At 37.4% G+C, this 24393-nt stretch overlaps 1 pseudogene; it reads left to right on the top strand.

Moving 5' to 3' along the window:
* The first annotated feature begins 9204 nt into the window (after positions 1 to 9204).
* On the top strand, positions 9205 to 23857 carry LOC131308704 (pleiotropic drug resistance protein 3-like; annotated as a pseudogene).
* The last annotated feature ends 536 nt before the right edge of the window (positions 23858 to 24393 follow it).

The raw sequence follows: 24393 nt of genomic DNA, 5'->3' as shown, positions 1-24393 counted from the left end.
TCACTCCATGAGTTTGTGTTGATATCTTTTGTACTTCAACTCTTGCTATTTGAAAATGGATGAAAGGCAGATAAGTAGATAAAGAAAATAGTTGAGGTGATTGGGACTAATGAATTTGACAGGGTTGTGAAAATGGTGGGAATTAGTCGAAAAAGCCATAACCCGTGGGAAATATGGGAGGAATTTGCAGAAAGAGAAGATAAGGGAAGGAGAGCAGGGAGGGTGATGGAGAACGTACGTATGTGGGGCGGAAAACATGGCGATGGGGTTTGCAGTATACATAATCACATCCATAACTAATTCTAGGCCTCTGCCGTCGGTCATCAACTAGGCGTGCGCTTCCATTTCACCAAAGTGGCCATTCTTGTTTAAGCTAAACCCAAGCAACCAAACTTAAAACAAGCAGAGACCACTAGTGGTCCCTCATCATTTCACCAAAGTGGCCATTCTTGTTTAAGCTAAACCCAAGCAACCAAACTTAAAACAAGCAGAGACCACTAGTGCTCCCTCATCACGAGAGATTACTCGGCTCAAGAGCTACGTTACAAGATAGAAAAGTGTTAAGCACCCCATCTCGCCTAACCTTGCCGTTTTTCTCCACTAATCACTTAAGGAACTTCATATTCATTTAGTATCAACCATATTCAATTAGGGGAAATGTGGGTTTGAAAGCTATAAACATGCTAAAGATTCATTTCTATCAAACATGAACAAAACAGTGCATGCAAATAGTTAACAGTAAGTGAACGTAATGATATTAATGAACTGAGACAGAGACGGTCACAATAATTGAACCATGCTTATGAAGGCTCAGTGTTTGGGTAAGGCTCGGTTTGGTTTGGTTTATATGAAGGCTCAGTGTTGCGTATGCAAGGTCGGAGATTGCATACCCAAGTCTCGATCATGCATATCCACCGTCTACTTTTGCACGTATATGAAACAAGGAAAATGGATATGCACAGAATCTGACCAGCTAATGGAGAAAGGTTCGTCAAAAAAAAAGTTGATGGAGAAAGCATGGAAGATATTATTACAGGATACTATACTAAGTATGCAATGGGCAATATTGCGTACGCAAGGTCAAGTCTGGAACACATGGTCTTCTAGTGGTCTTCTAGGAGTAGAATAGACAAATACACTATTCTGTGAAAAGGAACGTATTTGTAGCATAAAAACGAAAAATTCAGAACTTAAAATAAACGTTACATGAATATTCAGAACACTAGATCTTGATCTGATTTAAAAATTAAAATGTGCGTTTCATTGAAATGATTTATCTTTCGACCCACTGAGGGACAAATGGTCATATCTTTTGACGCACAAACAATTTTTGATCTAAAAAAACTTGGGTTGTAAAGTAGACTTGACAAAGTTTTTAACGGTTCAAACCACTTGTAAATCGGAGTTCGGGAGTTACTGGAACAAGCTTTCAAAGTTTGGGATGTGCTGATATTTCAAGGATGCGCGCCCGGGGCACACTGATATGCGCCCAAGGCGCAATAAAGCTGAAAAAGAAGTCAAACTTTGGAAGCTCATCATGGACACTACTGAACTCCGTTTTGCGCGTGGTTTGAAGCTATGAAAAGCTTGTCAAGCCTACTTCATAGCCCGAGTGGTTTGAATCCTATATTGATTATAAATTAAAAGATATGATGAGTTTACCTTCAATGGGTCAAAAAACAAATTATTTTTGATAAGTTCTCGCATCATCTTCATTTTAAATCGGATCAAAATCTTTTTTTATATCAATAAAGAGGATATTCTAAGTAACAAAACATTGTGGAATGAAACCACAAAAAATAAGAACTTTCATTTTTTAAAGTTCTTTGAAAGCAGAACAAAAAAATGCATTATATAGTATCTTGTGCTAATTTTTTAACAAATACTTTGAAGTGGTGGTAGATTGAAACATCAAGAACATTCTTAAAATTTTATTGTGTTCGTAGTGGTGGTAAAAGATGTTGTTAGTGCCAATGGTGGTGAAGTTATACTGGTTGTGGTGGTGGGGTGGTGGATATGCATGTGCTTGTTGAATGATGGTGGTGCTGGGGTAGTAGTTGCGGTGAACGTGCATGTAGACATGCGGTAGTTGCGGCGTTGAAGTGGCAGTAATGCTCGGTTGAAGGGGCAGTATTGTGGTGGTATATGGTGCTTAATTGAGTAGTGGTCTGGACCGTCTGGTGGTGGTGGTGAATTGATGGTGGCATGGTAGTGTTGGTAGTTGAGGAGTGGTGGTGCTCCAGCGATCTTTATAATGGACGGCTCTCTATCCACTTTTCATAAAAGAAATTACATTATTAATTTGTTTGGTTAGATGCAACCATCTTTCAGTACTCGGAAATCTCTTTTTATCGATATACAATAAACCTTGATCCGACTTAAAATGAGCATTTTGTTGAAATGATTTGTATTTCGACTTACTGAAGGCAAAATGGTCGTATCTTTTGGCGTACAAATAATTTTTGATCCAAAAACTTGGGTTGTAAAGTAGACTTGACAAACTTTTTAACCGTTCAAACCACTTATAAACCGGAGTTTGGGAGTGACTGGAAGAAGCTCGCAAAGTTTGGCATGTGATGATATTTTGAGGATGCGCGCCCGGGGAGCACTGATATGTGCCCAAGGTGCATGAGGCGCATTAAAACTGACAAAGAGGGCAAATTTTGCAAGCTTATCATGGACACTACCGAACTCCGATTTGCGCGTAATTTGAACCTATGAAAAGCTTGTCAACCCTATTTTATAGCCCAAGTGGTTTGAATCCTAAATTGATTATAAATTTAAAGATATGACGAGTTTACCCTTAATGGGTCGATAAACAAATTATTTTTCAAAAGTTCTGCATCATCTTCATTTTAAATTTGTCACACTCTCAATTTTAAACATAAATAGTGATCGATTTTCTTAAATAAAATACTCACAATATTATACTACTCTCACCAATTCCATACACGTTTTACCAAACTTACATTCCAACTCCAAATATTTCAAAAGATTACGTCAATGGCACGGGAGTGATTGAGTTAAGCTCGCAAAGTTTGGTATGTGGGCGCACGGGGCGCACTGATATGCACCCGAGGCGCATTAACATTGAAAAGGAGGTCGAACTTTGCAAGCTCATAACAGATACTACCGAATTTCGATTTGCGCTTGGTTTGAACCTATGAAAAGTAGGGGTGTCAAACGGGTCGGGCCGACACAGCACGGCATGGGCACGACACGGTTAAATGTGGCACGGCACGGGCACGGGCACGGGCACGGTCGTGCCCTGGCACGGCACGACATGGCACGGTTTTAGTGGGCACGCGGACTGGCACGGGGCACGGAAGTGGGCAGGCACGGCACGGGCACGACACGGAAGTTGGCCTGGCACGGCACGGCACGACACGGTAGTTGAATGGGCACGGCACGGCACGACACGGTTCTAGCCGGGCACGGGCCCGACACGGTACTTGAATGGGCACGACACAACACGACACGGTTCTAGCCGGGCACAACACAAGGCACGGGAAAAAAGTTATTAATTTGACTTGTGACTCATGAATATAATGTGATTAAATGACAATAATTTTAATTACAAAACAAGGCATTTTAGTTTCATAATTTATAAAAAATAAGCTTTTAAATTGGAACAACTAAAAATAAATAAGGAAAAAACTAATTTTAAAGAAAAAAAACCTCCATGTGATTCAAACCCAAGTCCTATGGAACTTAGGTTTGAAGCACAGCCCGTTTGACACCTCTAAATGGGCACGACACGATTAAAAACGGCAATCAAGTAAAACGGGCACGTCACGATTAAAAAATGGGCCAACATGGCACGACACGATTTAAGTAAATGGGCCTAGCCGGCACGATTGAAAATGGCACTACAAGATTAAAAAACGGGCCAGCACGGCACGACATGATTTAAGTAAATGGGCCCAGCCTAGCACGACATGATTGAAAAACGGCACGACAAGACACGATTAAAAAATGGGTCGGCACAGCACGACACGATTTAAGTAAATGGGCCCGGCCTGGCACGACACGATTGAAAAACAGCACGACACGACACGACACGATTTAAGTAAATTGGCACGCCACGGCATGACACGATTGAAAATAGCACGGCACGGCACGACACGATTTAAGTAAAAGGGCACGGCACGACACGAGGCACGGTTGGCACGGAAGTTGAATGGCACGGCATGACACGACACGCACGTTTGACACCTCTAATGAAAAGCTTGCCAAGCCTACTTTATAGCCCAAGTTATTTGAATCCTAAATTGATTATATATTAAAAAATATGATGAGTTTACCCTCAATGCATAGAAAAACAAGTTATTTTTGAAAAATTCACGCATCATCTTCATTTTAAATCCGATCAAAACCTATTTTATAGGGTATTCTATGTAACCAAACATTTTGGAATCAAACCACAAAAAATAAAGAGTGTATTCTAAGTAACTTGGTATGTTTAGGCTATGTTTGGAACCATGGAAAGGAAAGGAAAATTAAAAAAATTTCCCTTCCATTGTTTGGTTGGGAGAGAAAGAGTGAAGAAAATAAGAATTTCAAGTGTAATGAATAGTAAATTTTTCCTCCCATTTTCCTCTCATTTTCCTTATCTTTTATTTTCCTTTTCTTTCCTTTCCATGAGTTCCAAACATTAGGGTGGATTTGGCTTTAAAAGTAACTTATTTTTGTCTTTATTCAAAAAAAATTCGCATTTGTCTGTTTTGCGTCAAATTTTTTGTGACTTATTGATTCGTCTCAGTGAGAAGAATCGAAAAAGTATAAAATTTTGATCGAAACTCATAAATTTTGTCAAAAAAACAAAAAAAAAGTAAAATAAATTGTCTTTTTGATTTTTTTGTCTTTATTCAAAAAATTATAAATTTCGATAATATTTTTTTACTTTTTAATGCAAAAGCAATTAAAATAAAAGCAAAAAAAAAAGTCACCTTGACTTTTTAATCCATCCTACCCTTAGGCCCCGTTTGTTAATAGGTATGGGAGATGGGATTGGATTATGAAGGAGTTGGGATTCCTAATTCTATGTTTGGTTTCACAATGTTGGGGAGGACTAGTAAGTCGATGAGAGTAGGAATCCCCCAAAATGGGGATATCAGAGCATCTCCAGCCTTGACCCATTTTAAGACTCAAATTTAAAATTGGGGCAAAAATCACAAAAATCTCTCTCCAATCTTTGACCCAAACCCTTTTCCATTTTGGGTTTTACCCATTTTTTTGCTCAAATCTGAGATAACTTTTGCCTTGACCCATTTCTCCAACGGCTAGTTAGAGAGAGAGAAAGAGGGAGATGTGTAAAATTTGGGTTTGATGGTTGGAGATGTGTATATCCAAAATAGGTTTTTACCCAAAATTTGACTCAAATTTGAGAAAAAATATGAATGAAGGCTGGAGATGCTCTTAGGAATCCCCCATGGGAGGTGGTATTGACGGTCCATTCCCAACCCCTTTTTTTGCATTGACCAAAATTCCACGTTTCGTCGCTTCTTCTCGGTGATTTTCTGGCAATTTGGTGATAACTTTTCTTGAAATCATTTGGGTAATAAAATTTTTTCAAAAGCATTTTTGTATGTTCTGGTTCTATTTTGGAAAATAAGTTTGATCCAGAAAATATTCAATCATAAATTAAATCAGTTTTGCATAAGAACAAAAATATAAATGTATACTACTAATCCAATCATATTCATGTGAAACAAACATGATATTAATAATTTTATTATATAATTCCATCTCAAACAAACATAGTCATTATCAATCTATATTATAAAACAGGACAGGTATCTTACATAATATTCTTTCTCAATGGTTCAGATTTATTTCTGTCCAAAATTTATTTACCCATACAAACAAATCCGATGGTCCAAATTCATCTTTATCCTTCCTTCTACAACATGGGATTTTGGTAAATATTGGAAACTTCAAGACCACAAAAGAAGCTCATTTGAATTGAAATATCTTAATATCAATCATTGTAATCTAATATTACCGAAATTAGAATCCTATTAGAAATTATCTTAATCAATCATGTTCATTTGTGACTAATATTTCGGAATTTGAATCTTATTAGGAGTTATCCTAATCAATCATAGTAGTCATGGAAAATTTAGAACTATTTATGGTAATCTATAAACCTAATGCCATAATCACCCCCAAACACCACCCCCCACCCCCCCCCCCCCCCCCCCCCCCCAAATGCCATAATCAGGCCCGTCTCTCTCCCTCTCTCTCTTTAGGACACGTTATTCCTCCACAATAAACCAAAATCGATGGCTATTTTTTTTGAAGTAGCAAAAAATCCTATGTTCTCTACCTCTAAAATTCTACGTTCTTTACATTACATTCCCTACCTCTGCTCTAAAACTAAAGTTTGAGGTGAGTTTATTTTTCTTTACAATACTGTGCTTTGAACGGAAATTTTTTTTCTCCATTTTCTAGCCTATACCGTTCTTTTTTTTGTCTCAATTTCTGTTCATGGCTTTCTGAATGTGTTTTACAGAAAGTTCAAATGGTCAATGGATCTCCCAAAAATGGGCATTTGGGTTTGTGATAGTTTGATTAAGTAAATCGAAAAATATTGTGCCGAACGGTTAGAAAAATATGGGTGATGTATATTATTATGGAGTAAATTTTTCTTGTACTATACCGTTCTTTTCTTTACAATACCATACTTTGAACGGACATAATTTTTTCTCCCTTTTCTAGCCTATACCGTTTTTTTCTTTGTGGCGATTTCCGTTCATGACTTTTTGAATACTGTGCCAAACGGTTAGAATAATACTGTGCCGAACGGTTAGAAAAATATGGAGTATAAGCTATTATGGAGTAGATTTTCCCTGGACTATACTGTTCTTTTCAGGCCTATAAGAGAAAATATTTTGAAACTATTTTTTTTTAATAACATAGAAGGAGGATTCGCAGAAATGAGTAGAGGCTAAAAGTGACTGTGCCTTTGGTTGTTCTTCCTTCAAAGGTACAAAAATTCTTCCCCTTGCTTTTAGTTTCTTGGCTTTTTTCCTTTGACTCAATTGTGAGATTTATATTTGTCGTCGGTGTACTTGTGCAAAATCTGAAGTGGGTTCATGTGGGTGCATCAGTTACTTACTTTCAAATTCTAACAAGATGATTGGGTTTCAATGTGTTTTTCATTGTCTTTTTTTTTTTTTTGTGTCTCACAGGTTTCTTTTTGTTATATTTTTTTCTCTTTTTTATTTTTTCTTTCCAGGAATGAAGCTATCACTGAGCTGTGATGTGAAATTACTTGAGGTAATTTCTTTGAAATTATTTTTCGGCATAATACGGATTTGTTTATCTTACAGTTCATTTCTGACCCTATATATGTGACTATAGTTTGCAGGAATGAATCAGCGTACGTCTATATCTATTTGTGGTCACTGATAAAAAAGAGGTAAAGAAGTTTGTGCTTCATGATCTTCACTGATACAAACCATGGATGGTTTGTTTCTAAAACTTCCTTCAGACCCAACATTCTTTCTTTTTGACAGAAAAATGTCCACAATATTGCATTGATAACATTACGCCGATTGTTACGATTATTTCTGTGTTTAGTGAAAACTGAAAATGACACCTTTTTGTAGATGAAATGAGGCCAGCATAACATTCTGGAAATTTTCCTGAAAAATTAATAATTTGGACTTCGGAGTATGTTTCATCGGGTGTCGCTTCTTTAATTGAGGTTTTGTTTGCACACTAAATTTGAGTTTCAATTTTTTGTCGTCTTTATGAACGGTTTGTATATTGGTTGTATTGTCCAGGGACTGAGATATTGATGGGGATGTGCCTGGATATAGTTTCATGGAAATGATGGTCTTAGATTTATTTACTTCTTTAAGGTTTATTTAGGAGTTTAGTGCTTATTTGCGTGTGTCGATTGTTCGACCCGCATGCACTAGTCTCCTTACGAATTCCTCTCTCTCTCTCATCTCTGCCACCAAAAACGCAAGTGCCCTCAGGGAGGACATGGAAGTGGTTACCAATGACAGAGAAGGGAGATCGATTGGGCAAATTCCATTATGGAAGGCACGTGGTAAAACCTTGCGGCCACTTTCTATAACCTTGCGTCCTTGTGCTCCAAAAGTTTCCGCATATTGCGGCCATACACTCGCGGTATTGATTTTTCAATACTTTCACCCCAATCGATTTTTGGCCATGGTCCGTGTACCGCAACAATCCACGATCCAGGTAACCCTGATTCCAACAGTTGCAGTCAAGGGACCATGGTCCGTGAATCGAGCTGGGTTAATTCTAGGATACACAATGCCGGAGAGATCAGTTCCGAAATGACGCATCAAAATCTTTTGTGACGGTAGCCAGGTATAGTTTCATCGCAATCTTTTTTTTGTGTATTCCGTGCCTGCATTATAAGTTGACCGTTGATATCATCAAATCATTATGATGTTCTGCTGCTCTCGCAGTCAACTCTTTCGAATGTCACACAGCTTATTACCAATGCATGACGAATTGACCAGCCGGACGGCTTCTTTTGAATTAAAAAGTACAGATGATTTCTTTTTTTTTCGTCTTTGTTCGAAAAAACTTCGCATTTGTTAATTTTTCAGAAGTGCTACACACACAACCAATATCTAGCAGTCCATTGCTGTAATAAATAGCCAAGATTCGTCAAACTCTTCCCCGGAAAAATTAAACTTTTCCCTGAAAGAGATTTTTTTAAATTCTAGACCATCCAGAATTACGCGTACAACCATTGTGGGCGTAGCATTTTTGCTTGAAAATATATGTGGAAAAGAACTTATTATAATGCATGATGACCAGCCGGATGAAGACAGAACAAAGACTCTGGAGAAGGACTTGAGAATATATGTGGAAAGAACTTAAACCAATTAACCATTGAAAACGATGGAAAATGGGGCAGAACTTCAAAAGTACGTAACATAATTACGTCATGTTATCATGTATAATTGTATAGTAGAGGATCTTGAACTTTCTTTTTTAAGAGAAATAGGCATGAGAGCCTTACCCCACAAATCCTGTTAGTCTAAAAAAGCTGAGGATAAGAAGCCAAAGATAGAAACAATATGTATATACCGTTATGTATACGTGCTTATATAGAACTGTAAGTATATACGGTCTCTGTGTCTTGACTTATATTCTTGTCGAACCATCCATCTGATCGAGTCTCCGACTTGAGTCTCTTCTAGTTTGTGTAGTATGGCTCAATCTGTTGGTAATGATGACATAGAGTCGCTGAACGTTGAGCTGGCAGAGATAGGAAAAAGTTTGAGATCGTCATCCCGGCGCCGTACCTTTAGTTTCAGAAGCAATTCGTTTTCGACTTCTGTGAAGGATGATAATGAGGATGAAGTTGCTTTACGGTGGGATGAGATCGATAAGCTCCCTACATTTGAGACGTTGGGATCATCTTTGTGTGGTGGAAATGATGGAAGCAAAGTTGATGTACAAGGAAAAAGTGTAGTCAAAGTTAGTAAGCTGGCAGAGAGAGGAAAAAGTTCGAGATCGTCGTCCCGGCACCGTACCTTAAGTTTCAGAAGCAATTCGTTTTCGACTTCTGTAAAGGATGATAGTGAGGATGAAGTTGCTTTACGGTGGGATGAGATTGATGAACTCCCTACGTTTGAGACTTTGGGATCACTTTTATTCGATGAACACAATGAAAGCAAAGTTGATGTACAAGGAAAAAGTGTAGTCAACATTACTAAGCTTGGTGCCCTAGAGCGACATGTATTTGTCGAAAAACTCATCAAACACGTTCAGAATGACAACGCTATGATTGTTACAGAAAATTAGGGAAAGAATAGACGAGTAAGTCTTTTTTATTTTTGGTAATATGTGGATCCACTCGTGCACATCAAGAGAAACATTATATAACATAAAGTATCTTTGAGTACACTTGCATCTGGATAACTTGTGGTCACTATATTATTCTCTCATCTTGATCATTATGAATGGAATCTGTGTTCCTAGTTTTCTTTGTCAACCCAGGAAGGTTATAGTCATTTGTTTTCAACTTGATACCATACCCACTGTACCATACGTTATGGATTGTTCGTACAAATTGTTTATTCCTCACATGATTTGTTGGTTCTTCATTTTATTCTCTAATTGATTGCCTGTGTAGACGTACTTGTTCATGATTGCCTATTGAGGATCTACTGATGGGTTATTGGGACTTTAATTGATTCTTGTAGGGTTGGCGTAGAATTGCCGAGAGTGGAAGTCAGATATAACAATCTACGAGTAGAAGCCGAGTGTGAGGTGGTTCGCGGCAAGCCTCTCCCAACTCTATGGAATTCACTCAAAAGCATTGTTTTTGTAAGTATCTGATTTTTCTTTACGTAAATTTAAAGCTTATCGTAGTCATATGTAGGCATGCATTTTGATGGATTTGAGTTGATTTTGCAGAAAGAAGCAACAGTATCTTACCTTCCATATAAATTTCAATCCAGTTGATTTTAATTAATTAAACTCTGCTGTTAGATCTACCTTTTGAGAACTATAAAATATGGACAATTTGTTTCTTCAAATCTGTTGGTAGGTTGATATAAATACCCCTGATCTGTATGAACTGAGAAAATAGTATAAATATGGGCAATTTGTTTCTTCAAATCCGTTGGTAGGTTGATATAAATACCCCTGATCTGTATGAACTTACCATTTCAACCAAATTTTGTCCATCTCATTGCTAGGACAAGTGTAAGATGAATATATGTGCTTCTGAATCTGCCTTGACATTTATTTTCCCGTTGAAGATTGGAGAGGCTATCCCTTATGAAAAGTATTGGAGGGTTATTAGAACTACAATGAAGGACTCAAAGGTTTATGGGTGTATAACTCTCCAAATAATAAAAGATGATCATGTCTTGTTTGACACTTGCTATTTTAACTGCCAAGATTAAATAAATGAATCCATGTTTTTGGTCCAGTGAGTCCGAAAGTAGCACTCGGTTGAGTTTGTCTGCCATTGTCCATGTACTTGTGTACTGTGCAGATGAATTTTTGCATTTTTTTGCAACAGGGTTGTGCCAAGTTACCTGGTTTGAGGTCACAAGAGGCCAAGATAACCCTCGTTCACGATGTCAATGGTATCATTAAGCCTGGAAGGTATGATTTTTCTACTTGGGCTTGACTTTCCATTGGAAAAATAATACCCCTTCAAAACCAATTGGTACCTAATCCATAACACAAAACTCAGAAATTTAGAACTTCTATCGGGATTAAATCAATTTTGACTTTTTAATTTTCTTGAATAAAACAACTCAATCTACACACGAACTTAAGTGCTGATATAGTGGTTGTTCATTTTCAACTTGGATGTTCCAGTTTACTAGTCTATCCTTTCCTTTATATCCCGTAACCAAATACTGGATTGTTATCACACTACTCACGTAAGCTGTCATTGCTACAGGATGACTTTGTTACTTGGTCCCCCAGGATGTGGGAAGACCACTTTATTGAAAGCACTTTCTGGAAATCTAGACAAATCTCTCAAGGTACTTTGTTTTCATTCTTTCTAATAGTAAGTATTATCAGCGATTGGAATGTACAATATCCTTTTTAAATACTGAGATGAATGATCCTGATCCCACAATGTAATTATAAGTAAAATTTGCGGAGTTTGTAACATATACGAGGTAAACTTAAAGGGGCACCTACTTGACTTTACAAACTTGGGTTTGGGGGGTTTCAATTTTGCTATGTTGTGTTTTAAAGAGTTGCATTGCTGATTCTTACTTCTTGCCATAGTTTGTCAAATGGTGAATTGAATCGAGATGGTCCTTCTACGAATCATGAATCAAATCGGATCATAGATCGCTCAGACTGACTCCTGATTTCTGGAATATAGTGACAGTATATCTGTGCCTTTGGAGAGATATAAATCCCCAAAAGTTGTTATTTTAGGGCTACGGCAATAAGAAGCTTATCTTCGGTTATGAATTGACGTCTACATTGTTCTTTCGATGAACCCGATTTTGCATTTCATATAATCTTGACACTCACCTCAATACTTAAACCGCCACACTTTTTCAAACATCTCACTTGATGACTTCAACTTATAACGTTTGGAGGCTTAACATGTAGATAAAGTAATTCGATTTCAAGGAGTATCCAACCGAATTGACCGCTATGTATTGTGTGGATTATAATTTACGTGGTCCACTGATTCGCCTCATTAACATGAAGAGATAGCTAGGTGTATCGAATTGGATCGTATTGGTTATGATTTTAGAACATCTTGCATATATTCCAAGCACTGTCGTTTAATCTCGAATGTCCTATATTTGCGTATATGTACCAAATAGCGCACACGTGTATCTTCATTTAAGAGTTTGATAAAGTTTTAACATTTATTACAAGAAACTTCGATTCTGTTGGTCTCTTGTCTAGTCCGTCATTTGTCTTGGTCACATTGTTAGTCTGGGATAGGTTTTTACTCATAGTAGATCAACAACGGGAAAATCAATTTCTTGTGCCTGTAGTGTTTGATGAATTGCACATAAAATGTGTCATTTACTAACAAGTTACTCTGCTACCCATAAGAAATGAAAAATAGCCACTGTCTGTTATTGAATTGATTACTTTGTTGCATCAAGTGTTTGGCTAGACATTTTACACTCCATTGCTTGGTCGATTCAGTTGTACTTAGGTACTTTTCAAGAGCTTTCCGCCCTTCATCTTCCCTCATGTGAACATATTTATATTTTTTCATCCTTTTCTGCTGGTCCGCAATAGGTTGCAGGGGAAGTTTTGTACAATGGACATAAACTTGAAGAGTTCATTCCCCAAAAAACTTCTTCTTACGTAAGTCAAAATGACCTACATATCCCTGAAATGACTGTGAGGGAAACACTCGATTTTTCAGCTCGCTGTCAGGGGATTGGTAGCCGAGCAGGTCAGATCCCTTAGAGCAGACAAAGGATCATTGTATTTGTCAATTCTCTGTAATGTGATGGTACTAATGGGAATTACAGTAAATTTTTGTCCCTGCCCAGAGATTATAGTTGAGGTCAGCCGAAGGGAGAAACAGGCCGGACTTGTTCCAGACCCAGATATTGATACTTACATGAAGGTGTAGTTTCTCTGATCTCCCTTTCTCCCCATGTTTATGGAGTTGCCAATATGTTTCATGAGGAATTCAAGTCCAGAGTCTACAATGTTAATCTGCCGCAACCTCCTTCTATACAGGCTTTTCTTACTTATGCAGGAATACAAGATAATACTCCCTCCGTCCCAAAATGTTGCTCCTTCTTTCCTTTTTTGGCTGTCCCAAAATAAAAGGGCCAATTTGAAAAGTTAACTAAGAAAAGTTGGTACTTCTTTCCTTTTTGGGGGACAATTATGTACGGTTTATAAAAAGTTGAATTCCTGAAACAGGAGCAACAATTTGGGACGGAGGCAGTATGAATTTTTGGGGTGTGTGGTGATGATCAGAGCCCAATTCTCTCTGTTTGACTCATATTTATTCTGATAGATTTCACGAAGGTGCCTAAGAAACAACTTGCACTCGAGTTTCCTTTATAATTTAACGAATTCAATGATTGAGTGTCATAAAGACTGAGGGTAGATAAATTGGTTGGCAGATATTTTTGAGTTTAATCTTCTGCAAAAAGAACTGTGTTTAGGTAATAATTCTACTATAACAAGTAGTTCTTCAATGACAGGATTATTTTAATTAAGTTGTGTAAATGGCAAAAGATTGGAGCTTCTTAAATTTAATCAGCAAATAAACTTATAGCATGACAATACTTGGGTGAATCACGGTGTGCTGGAACGATATTTGTGCCTTATATTGTCCCAAGCTAATATGAAATAGTTGGTGGGCAGCAGGCAGCTTCTCTAATCAACGTTGGCTTAGAAATTTGTTACTCCGTACATGCTCAAGAAAACTCTGTACAATGCAAGCTAACTTCACACAATTATATTTGTTATAGCTTTACCCAGGTGGTTTAACTTATCTATTACAACGTTTATGGTTTCTTTTACCAGGAAATTTCTGTGGAAGGACAAAAGACTACCCTCCAGATTGACTACATTTTGAAAGTAACTTTTTGTATAGAGTTGGCATTGATCTTCTTCTATATCATTGCTAGGAAAATGCTTTACCCATTGTTTATTCTCCAGTCATTTCCATGGTTACTCAGATTTTAGGACTTGATATCTGTGCCGATACACTGGTTGGGGATGCAATGAGAAGAGGGATCTCAGGTGGTCAAAAGAAAAGACTGACTATTGGTAGTCTTCCTAATTTCCTTCTCTGGATATGCAGAACGGGGACTTTTAATGCTTGAGTTTTGTTAGCATAATATTAGAAAATGTTATGTTACCATTGTTTTACAGGTTTTATTATTACATTTCCTATTTATACTAGTTTATGAGTGATGTTTCCTAATTAGCCTTGCTTTCCTTGTCATGCATATTACCTTAGTTCTTTTAGGTTTCTTGGTCATCAAGTTTTGTAGCCTATATAAAGGCATTCTTAGGCTACGTTTTTATCTATATGAATGAAAGGTAGGTTCTTGACAATTTACTCAGCTTCTAACATGGTATAAGAGCCATAAAATTTAGGCACTGCAGGATTTTCGCTCTCCGGCAGGCGATCTAAGCCTTGCTGCTGTCGTCCGCTGAGCACTCATAGTATACTCACCTCCCTCACCGATAACCAATCTCCCTCATCACCATTGTCGTCGCCACCACCGCAGTTCTCTCTACGTCCCTTCGCTCATATAGAGTTCACCCTGATTCTTTCCCATCAGGCTTCCGGTGCTCTTCTGCACCAAATCTCAACTATTATCAAGCCCCGCCTTGACAGCTCCATTGCCAGCGCAATTTTCTATAGGTCTCGATCCTAGTCTCTCTTTTCGTTCTCAGTCTTGGTTCTTTTTGTTTTCTTGGTCATCAAGTTTTGTAGCTTATATAAAGGCAAGTTTAGCTATGAATGAAAGCTAGGTTATTGACAATTTACTCATAACAAGATTGACAATTTAGTGCAGGTCTTTTGAAAAATATGTAGCCGCCGCTACCTTTGGATGGTAAATAAGGAAATAATTTGGCGGGTATCTTGCAGGCGAGATGATCATAGGTCCTACAAAAGCTCTACTTATGGATGAAATATCAAATGGCTTAGACAGTTCCACCTCATATCAAATTGTTGCTTGTCTTCAACATCTAGCGCATATCACAGATGCTACTATACTTGTGGCACTTCTTCAGCCAACACCAGAAACCTTTGATCTCTTTGATGACATAATCCTTATGGCAGAAGGGAAGATTATCTATCATGGACCCTGTAGTCATGTTCTAGCTTTTTTTGAGGATTGTGGGTTTAGATGTCCCAAAAGAAAAGGGGTAGCTGACTTCCTCCAAGAGGTAAGCTTGCCATGGTTCATCTGGAATTCTTCCTTCAGCTCTTATTTTCTTCGATGGTGTTACATCTTGTCTCCATTGCAGGTTATATCTAGAAAAGATCAAGCACAATACTGGCACCAAACTGAATTGTCTTGGAGTTACATTTCTGCTGATTTGATTTGCAAGAAATTTAAGGAATCTCATTTTGGGAAGATCGCAGATGAGGAGCTATCAAAGCCAGTTACAAAGTCTCAGAGCCATCAAAATGCAATTTCGTTCAGCAAGTATTCACTTTCTAAATGGGCTCTCTTTAGAGCTTGCATGTCTAGAGAATGTCTTCTCATGAGGAAGAATTCTTTCCTTTATGTGTTCAAATCAACTCAGGTTATAATTGGAGGTTTCTCATTCCCCCACCCACCCTCCCTTTTTGTTTTCTTGCCTATACATTCTTTAACTGTTGATGCATTTGTGTACAATTTTTTTTTTACCTTTTTGCCGAAAGCCCCACATAATATATAAAAGCTTCAATTCTTCTTTTTTGCAGTTTGTTATCGTAGCATCTATCACAATGACTGTATTCTTGAGAAGTCGGATGGGTGTTGATGTCATTCATGCCAACTCCTATCTGGGGGCTTTGTTCATTGCTCTCCTCGTTTTCTTTTATGATGGGTATTCGGAGTTGTCCATGACTGTTGGAAGACTTGCTGTATTTTACAAACAGGGAGACTTGTACTTCTATCCAGCCTGGTCATACACAATCCCATCCACCATTCTCAAGGTCCCTGTTTCACTTTGGCAAGCTCTAATTTGGACTTCTTTAACTTATTATGTCATAGGGTACAGTCCTGAGCCTGGGAGGTTAGTTTTGCTCACATCTATTTACCTTTATATGTTTCTACTATTACTTTAAAGTCGGTTTTCATTGATTGCGCATCTATGTACCAAGCTTCGCTGATACTTCCAAGCGTACACATTGACTCTGTGGAAAAAGTAAAGTACTTGATGGGATTTTGTTTTCTTCCATTGCCTCTATATCTTAGGTTCTTTGGACAGTTCATTCTACTTTTTGCCGTGCACTTTGCTGGAACATCCATGTTTCGTTTCTTGGCATCTATTTTCCGCACCATGGTTGCTTCTATAACAGCGGGTACTTTGTCGATATTAGTTTCCATTGTATGTAGTGGCTTCATTATTCCAAAACGTAAGTTTGCATGGCATCTTTCTATTTTGAGATTTTGATAATGAAAAACAAAATTAAGCACTCTTGTTGGTTGCAGCCTCTATGCCAACTTGGTTGAAGTGGGGATTTTGGGTATCGCCATTGAGTTATGGCGAGATAGGCCTTGTTGTAAATGAATTTTATGCTCCAAGATGGCAAAAGGTGAGTATCTAGCTAGATTCAAAATTCATTGCTTCCTCCAATTAACAAAATTTTCAACCTGCATTTTTTTTGTGCTTCACTCATTATTCCCATAATGATTCCCTCATTATTCTAGAACATATATGTGAGGTCCATTTAACTAATATTAGTCAATTTTCCATATCAGTTATCATAATTAACAACTTCAACAAACAGCGGTATCAAGATGTCTCAGTTTATTGGATGGATGACAGTACAGAAAGAACACTAGCACTTTTTCACTATATCATCTTATTCATTCTATGCTCTTCCATATCTTTTGTAGACACTAGCGGGTAATACAACAATAGGGAACTAAGTACTTGAAAGCCGTGGACTTCACTTTAGGGGATACTTCTTCTGGCAATCACCTGGAGCCTTACTTGGGTTTGCAATACTCTTTAACATTGGGTTTACCTTGGCCTTAACCTTCTTAAACTGTAAGTTCATCTTTTGATTACATTGACACAAATTAGAATAACATTTTGATATGTTCTTGTTCCATTTCTAATTGAAAATCCAGCTCCTCGTTCTCGTGCTGTTATTTCAAATGAAAAGCTCTTTCACATACAAGGAAGTGAAGATTCCTCCATTTGTCTCAATGAAGAAGCAAAGTCAAAGAGATACCAGAAATCTACGTCAAAACCTTCTAAAGGTCTATGTTTTTGCATTATTTGGCTTTCTTTTCTGATTAGTTTTAAGCTTTGCTTCAAATGATCACTTCCTTATTTAATGAGCTTATTCCTATTGCATCTAACAAGAGTGATTAATCCGAATTTACAGATCGGTTGGTTTTGCCTTTAGAGCCTCTAACTTTAGTGTTTCAAGATGTGCAATATTACGTTGAAACCCCTTCAGTAAACTCATAAACAAACCTCTTCGATCCTTAGGTGGTTGTTCTATATCTAGAGTAGTCAGGTGATCTCACCTCGGTGATTTTTCATTTTGATTGATCGCAGGCTATGAGAAAAAGGGGTTTCACTCAAAAAAAAACTCCAACTTCTTTGTGATATTACGGGTGTATTAAGGCCCGGTGTTCTTACAGCGTTGATGGGTGTCAGTGGAGCTGGCAAAACAACTCTTTTAGATGTTCTTGCTGGAAGGAAAACTAGAGGCACTTTTCAAGGAGATATTAGAATTGGAGGATATCCTAAGGTTCAAGACACTTTTGCTAGGATATCGGGTTACTGCGAGCAAAATGACATTCATTCCCCACAAATTACAGTAGAAGAATCCGTCGTTCATTCTGCTTGGCTGCGTCTGCATCCTGAAATTGATTCAAAAACTAAATTTGTATGACCTATATCCCCATGTTCATAAGTTAGAAAATGCATTACTCGTTGATTCTTCTAAAATGGTTAAAGACTATTTCGCTTTTATTTCTGCTGCATCCATTAACAGGAATTTGTGAGTGAGGTCCTTGAAATCATTGAGCTGGATGAAATAAGAGATTGCTTGGTCGGAATTCCCGGTGATAGTGGTTTATCAACTGAACAGCGAAAGCGGCTTACAATAGCAGTGGAGCTTGTAGCTAACCCCTTCATTATTTTCATGGATGAACCTACAACTGGATTGGATGCAAGAGCAGCTGCAATTGTTATGCGGGCTGTGAAGAATGTGGTTGATACTGGAAGAACTATTGTTTGCACCATTCACCAACCAAGTATTGACATATTTGAAGCATTTGATGAGGTAGGAAGCCATTTAGCGTGCTATTTTTTGTACTTGAGACATGAGTCAACTTGTACGTTGAACTGGAGTTAAGAATTTGTACCTTAGCAACTAGTCAAAATTTTATCTCTTTGGGTTAAGTATGGACCAGAAAACATTCAGCATTGTTGTGTAACAAGAAAAAAAACTTTCAAATGATAAAAAGAAAACTTACTAAAACAAGGAACAAAGTGACAACTTTCAGAACCTAGTTTTTCTCTTGGTTTCAAGTCTTCCTAGTTTACTTGTTAGTTGTTATTTTTGGCGGTGGTGTTGTTCTCACTGTCATTAGCTCTTTGAGACTTAGTATACGTGTGGACTTATACTCTAAAAGCTTGAACTTTTGTTGCAAACTTGCAACCATTTCCTATCATCCATAGTTCTCTCTTGTAAGAGATATTACGGATATCATACGTACAACATTAGTTGATATGATTGATTGTGTGAGTCCTTGCGGCTGCAACAACGGTTCATGTCATTTGTCTTGTTTTGCGAGCTGCAAGCTCAATTTGAACTGATACGCCTATCCCCTAAAAGCTTAAACTTATGGGGAACCCTTTGCTGATAAGATCGCAAGGGGAAAAATCGATAATAAATTCTAGCTCAAGTTTTTTGGTGGGTATGTTGGACTCGCAAAGTCGTAATCATTAAAAAAAACTTGTGGAACAGATTATGAAACGATAACAGGGCCAGCCCTGGCTATTTCTTAAGAGCGGAAAAGTTCATATATTTTCCGCCCTTAATTGAATCAACATGACAGCAGAAGTGTCAGTGCTTTGTACATAGAAGGTAATATGATTATCAAGTATTGTGTTGATGCTAGTAACAGAATCTTTCAGATTGTTCCTTTCTTTAATGGTTAACAACTTAACAGCACTAGATTCTAACTTGACCCCGTCTATTAATTATAACGATATTGTGGCACTTTTGAAGTAGTAAATGATCAACTCTTATTAAATATTAGTTCATTGGTTATATATTACAGTTATGTTTAAAACCCATTGCTTATATATTACAGTTAGTTCTATTGAAAACTGGCGGGCGTATTATCTACTATGGACCACTCGGTCAGCATTCAAGTAGCACCATCAAATATTTTGAGGTCTGTTTGCTGCAAAAGTTCACAGGTCTTTTTTAATAATTTTGCTTGACTACTTGTATAGTTTTGTGTACGATATCAGAAAGTTTACTATGATTTGTTTGAATGTCAACCGTTTCTCTCAAACAGGATATCTCTGGGGTTCCAAAGATTCAAAATAATTACAATCCAGCGATGTGGATGTTAGAATCACTTCCACAATGGTAGAAGCTGAACTTGGCATCGATTTTGCCCAAGTTTATAAGAGTTCTAACTTGTATCAGTGAGTTCAATTGTGCACTTCTTTACTTGTGTCGAGTTGGGATAGTCATTATGGACTTGCTTTCATGACTGCAATGCAAAGTTTCTAAACATAAGCATTTTAGGAAGTTGTTTAGTCAAGTGGACACTTTTCCCAGGATGTTGTCTCCTAAACTGTTCAGCTTTCTGTGGCCTTAAGGTGTTCTTGTGAAGTAGTTTCAATTGCAAAATCAAAAGGTGGTTTCAGACTGATTTATGTATTTTTATGGTCATTGAAAACATTGCAAAGCCAACAAACTACTGGAAAACTCATAATAGGTGGGGACCACATTAAGGGGGCTCTGTGTTAGAAGCAGGGAAGATGAAATTACTACTATGTCGATAGTAGAATCTCATACTTAATTTCTTATGACTGAGTTGTGGTCATATGACTATCCATTACTATCCTTTCTATTCTCGTTCTTTGTCTATTTTATTATCGGTGACTTTTTTTTGTACTTTCTTTGTTACCTCTTTTATCCTATAGTTGGTGGAGCATTCCACCACTAATGGTCATTATGGCAAGACTGCAATGCTGTTCAAAAAAAAAAAAAAACCCTGCATTGTCGTTGATTGTCATTTGATAACTCTAATTTGGACACTAGATTGTGGTAAGTTTTAAAGTCAATTCTTAAAATAGTACAGTCAGTTGCTTATGGGCCATTTGAGGTAGTGCTAATTTCCAAACTACCACATGTAGCTCAACTAAGGATGGGGTGGTACAACCAAGGAGGAGAGAATAGTTAGCTTTAAAGCCTTCACTAATGCTTTTCAATCTTCTAATGACAAAATGAAAGGTTTAAACGGTGGTTTGAAAATAGTATTTTGAATTAGATTTGAAATGTAGACAGTGGGGCCAACTAATTAGCTTGTGATGTGAGAGTGAACAAAATTTGGCACATTAGTTCTTTTCCTGTACGTTATTTTACGGCAAGAATCTGGCTTGTCTGCAGTCCAGGTTTGAACTGCAAAGGCCAGGTTTGAACTGCAGAGGTGCGGTCCAAATGATCTCAATGATAGTGTTTTTCATGGTCCATATTTGTTTTCAATCTTTTACCGGTATAAAATTCAACAAATTTGAACCATTGATTGTCAGTATGAACGGTTCAGATTGAATCCGGACCCTTGTGGCAATACATGTGCAATGTTCTATGTCTACCGGGTATTGACATTGGTGATGCTTTTGTATTCACATGGAGTATATTCCGAGGATGGACTCATTAATTTTGTGTAGCACTTTATTCAAGATACCCTTGTCAAAAAAAAGGAAAAGAAATATTCTTGATACTTTATTGACTGCTTCGGTGCCGCTTTTCACTTGTTTATAACTCATTTCTGGACATTGTGCTTTTAGGAACAACAAAGAACTTGTAATTACTCTGAGTACTACTCCTGATTCAAAAGAGTTGCATTTTGCAACCCGCTTCTCACAAAATGGTTGGGGACAGTTCAAATCTTGCCTTTGGAAGCAACACTTGTCTTACTGGAGAAGTCCTTCGTACAACTTGACACGCTCCATTTATTCGCTGGTCAAATCTTTGCTTTTTGGGATTCTTTTTTGGATCAAGGCACGAAAATGTAAGTAAACCAAATGAACAATGGTTTCAATGGACAAGAAGTTACATAGTGCAATGGTTACTTCAATTCCTAGTTGACAAAGAATCACCATGAGACTGGTTGCTGATTCTGTTGGCCTGTAATGACCACGTTGATAAGTCGCAGGAGTTAATTAGTATGCTAATCAGTAGTGTTCTTTTAAGTTTTAACATAGAGGTCATTTTATTGGACAGAAATAACCAGCAGAGTCTTTTCAATGTACTTGGGGCAATGTTCTCTGCTGCAAATTTCTTGGGCACAAATAATACAGGAGCAGTTTTACCATATGTCTCAATGGAGCGATCGGTTCTATATCGGGAAAGGTTTTCAGGAATGTATGGCCCATGGGCTTATTCACTTGCTCAGGTAACCTCTTACGATCCTAATTAAAGCTTAGGTAATTCAGTTGTACTGTTGCAATGTTTGCAAGGTTCTCGTATTTTCTTAATCCATAATTTAGCTACTACTAGCACCTCCTTCGAATTTAAATATGCTTTGCACCATTTTGTAGGTCACGATTGAGGTTCCCTATCTTTTAGCCCAAGCAATTGGTTTTGCGATCATCACGTATCCAATGATTGGGTATTATTGGTCAGCTTACAAGTTTTTCTGGTACTTCTATGCCGTATTTTGTACATTGTTGTACTACACTTATCTTGGAATGTTGATTGTTGCAATCACACCGAGCTTTCGAATGGCGGCAATTTCGCAGTCAATGTTCTACATGATGTTTTACTTGTTCTCCGGATTTCTGATTCCTCAAGCAGTAAGCTACTAACCTTTTCTTGGTGCGGTGAACTAATGTAATTTGCATTCAGCTAAACTTCGCTATTTATTTGGAGTATATTCTACATTTGCATACTCCAGTAGGAGCTAAGAAGCATGGATAAGGACAAGGAAGAAGCATGGATAAGGACAAGGATAAGGATACGGGATACAGGCACGATATGACACGGATCTACAGACATGTGATTTTGTGGGGAATACATTCAATAGATAAGTAAATTAATATATTCACATAAGAAATTCATACATCACATAAAGATAATAATTTTTCCACATTAGAGAAAATATCCAATGTAAAAAATGAGAATGGTAGATTATATTTACTTCTTAACATAGATTATATCTTTCATATTTCTAATTTAATTTATCTAGAATATTCTTAATTTTAATATTAAACAATACACTTTTCACCCGTAAGTTATTTTAGGTTTTAGTTCGGTGTACATTTCAAATTTTATACCAATTTAAAGTTTTAAAGATTACATTACAACCCAAAATGGGTCCCACGTGTATCCGGTATGTGTCGGAGCGTGTCCAGTACGTGTCCGACTTAGAAAGAAATAATTAAACACTCGGACACATATTTTCACGTGTCGGACACATTCCCCGAGTCCGAGCGTGTCCATATCGCAACCTCTACATACGGATACGAAAGGCCCGGACACGTGTCCGTGCTTCCTAGATTAGGAGAGTCAACTGGTACAAACTCAATTATGACGTCGTTGAGATGAAGTGTATGGAAAGAAGAAATGGTTTAGCCAAAATTTTAATTGAAGCACGTTTGTTGTTGCATCATGGTGTGGAGTTGGACATGAGTGGTGACAAGAAATCGTGCAATATGTGTGAGAGAGTTATTGTTCTTGAATAGCGTATTGACTATAAAAATTTGCTACTTTTTTTCGAATTTTCGTAGCCCACTATCACGTCAGAGCTTTGATATCGAGCAAGATCATCATATCTGGTCAATGAGAATCTAGAAAGGTGTAAATACATTTCACAAGGGATTTTGTTATAAGCTTTTCTTACTGTAAAACTTTATCTTGTCATCTGTTTGTAGTTTATCAAAAGCATTAACGCAGCTAATGTTTACAATGGTATGCAAGTTGATTTAGCGTTTGGAATGTGGGTGTCTTAAGTTAAGTGAAATCACATGCATGGAAACTTCACATTAGATGATAACTAGGAATATTAAGTGCAACGAGAATAATACAACTAAGTTAATGATTCCTAATCCAACAAAATATATCACCGCGAGGACTTGTTCCAATACAGCTTAACTGATGATGTTTTTTTCCCGTACCCTTCTTTTCTTTTCAATGTTACGGACCTAGACGTATTTATGTTATATATATTGCCTTTTGCAGCAAATGCCCAAGTGGTGGGTCTGGATGAATTATCTAACTCCTTTATCTTGGACTCTAAGGGGTATGTTTACGTCACAGTATGGAGATATACACGAGGAGATTACAGTCGTTGGTGAAACTAAAACCGTATCAGCTTTTTTGGAAGATTACTTCGGTTATTACCATGATCAGTTACCCGCTGTTGGAGTTGTTCTTATTATTTACCCCATTGTTTTTGCTTCTCTATTTGCATACTGCATAGAGAAGTTAAATTTCCAGAGGAGATGAGCGTTTCGGAAACACAGTTTTGTACATGAATGAAAGATTGCTATAGGTGACAATCCATGAATTTATCTTTGTATGATCTATCTTCACCTTGCAAAGCATCCTGGAATTGGACTAGTAAGACAGGTTTCGTCTGATGGTAACATGAGGTATATTACCACTATCATCCATGTATCGAAAATTGAAAAACAAATACGGTTTTTACACTTTAAAACAACAATTATGTTCATATTTAATGAAAATGGGTGAATGTTTATACCACTTGTAATTTTCATTGTTTTATTAGGGTAGTCCATGAAATGCAATATGGGTTCTAAGATAGGAAGACAACTTATCATCGTGCATCGGACTTTAATTTGTTCTCTATCAGATGTTTTTGTAATTTGTGACGACAGGGGACTGAGACGGAGCCAAAACATGGATTGGTTTCATGGCCACTCCTAACTTTTGTTAGGAACACCCTATAATATATAATGTACAATATAAATCATGCATCGATAATACATCATATTGGTACGCCCTAAAGTCTTTGTGATAAA

Source organism: Rhododendron vialii, chromosome 11a (assembly GCF_030253575.1).
Source record: "Rhododendron vialii isolate Sample 1 chromosome 11a, ASM3025357v1".
Classification (NCBI taxonomy): Eukaryota; Viridiplantae; Streptophyta; class Magnoliopsida; order Ericales; family Ericaceae; genus Rhododendron; species Rhododendron vialii.
The sequence above is the reverse complement of the archived record's forward strand: the minus strand, read 5'-3'. Positions and strand labels throughout refer to the sequence as shown.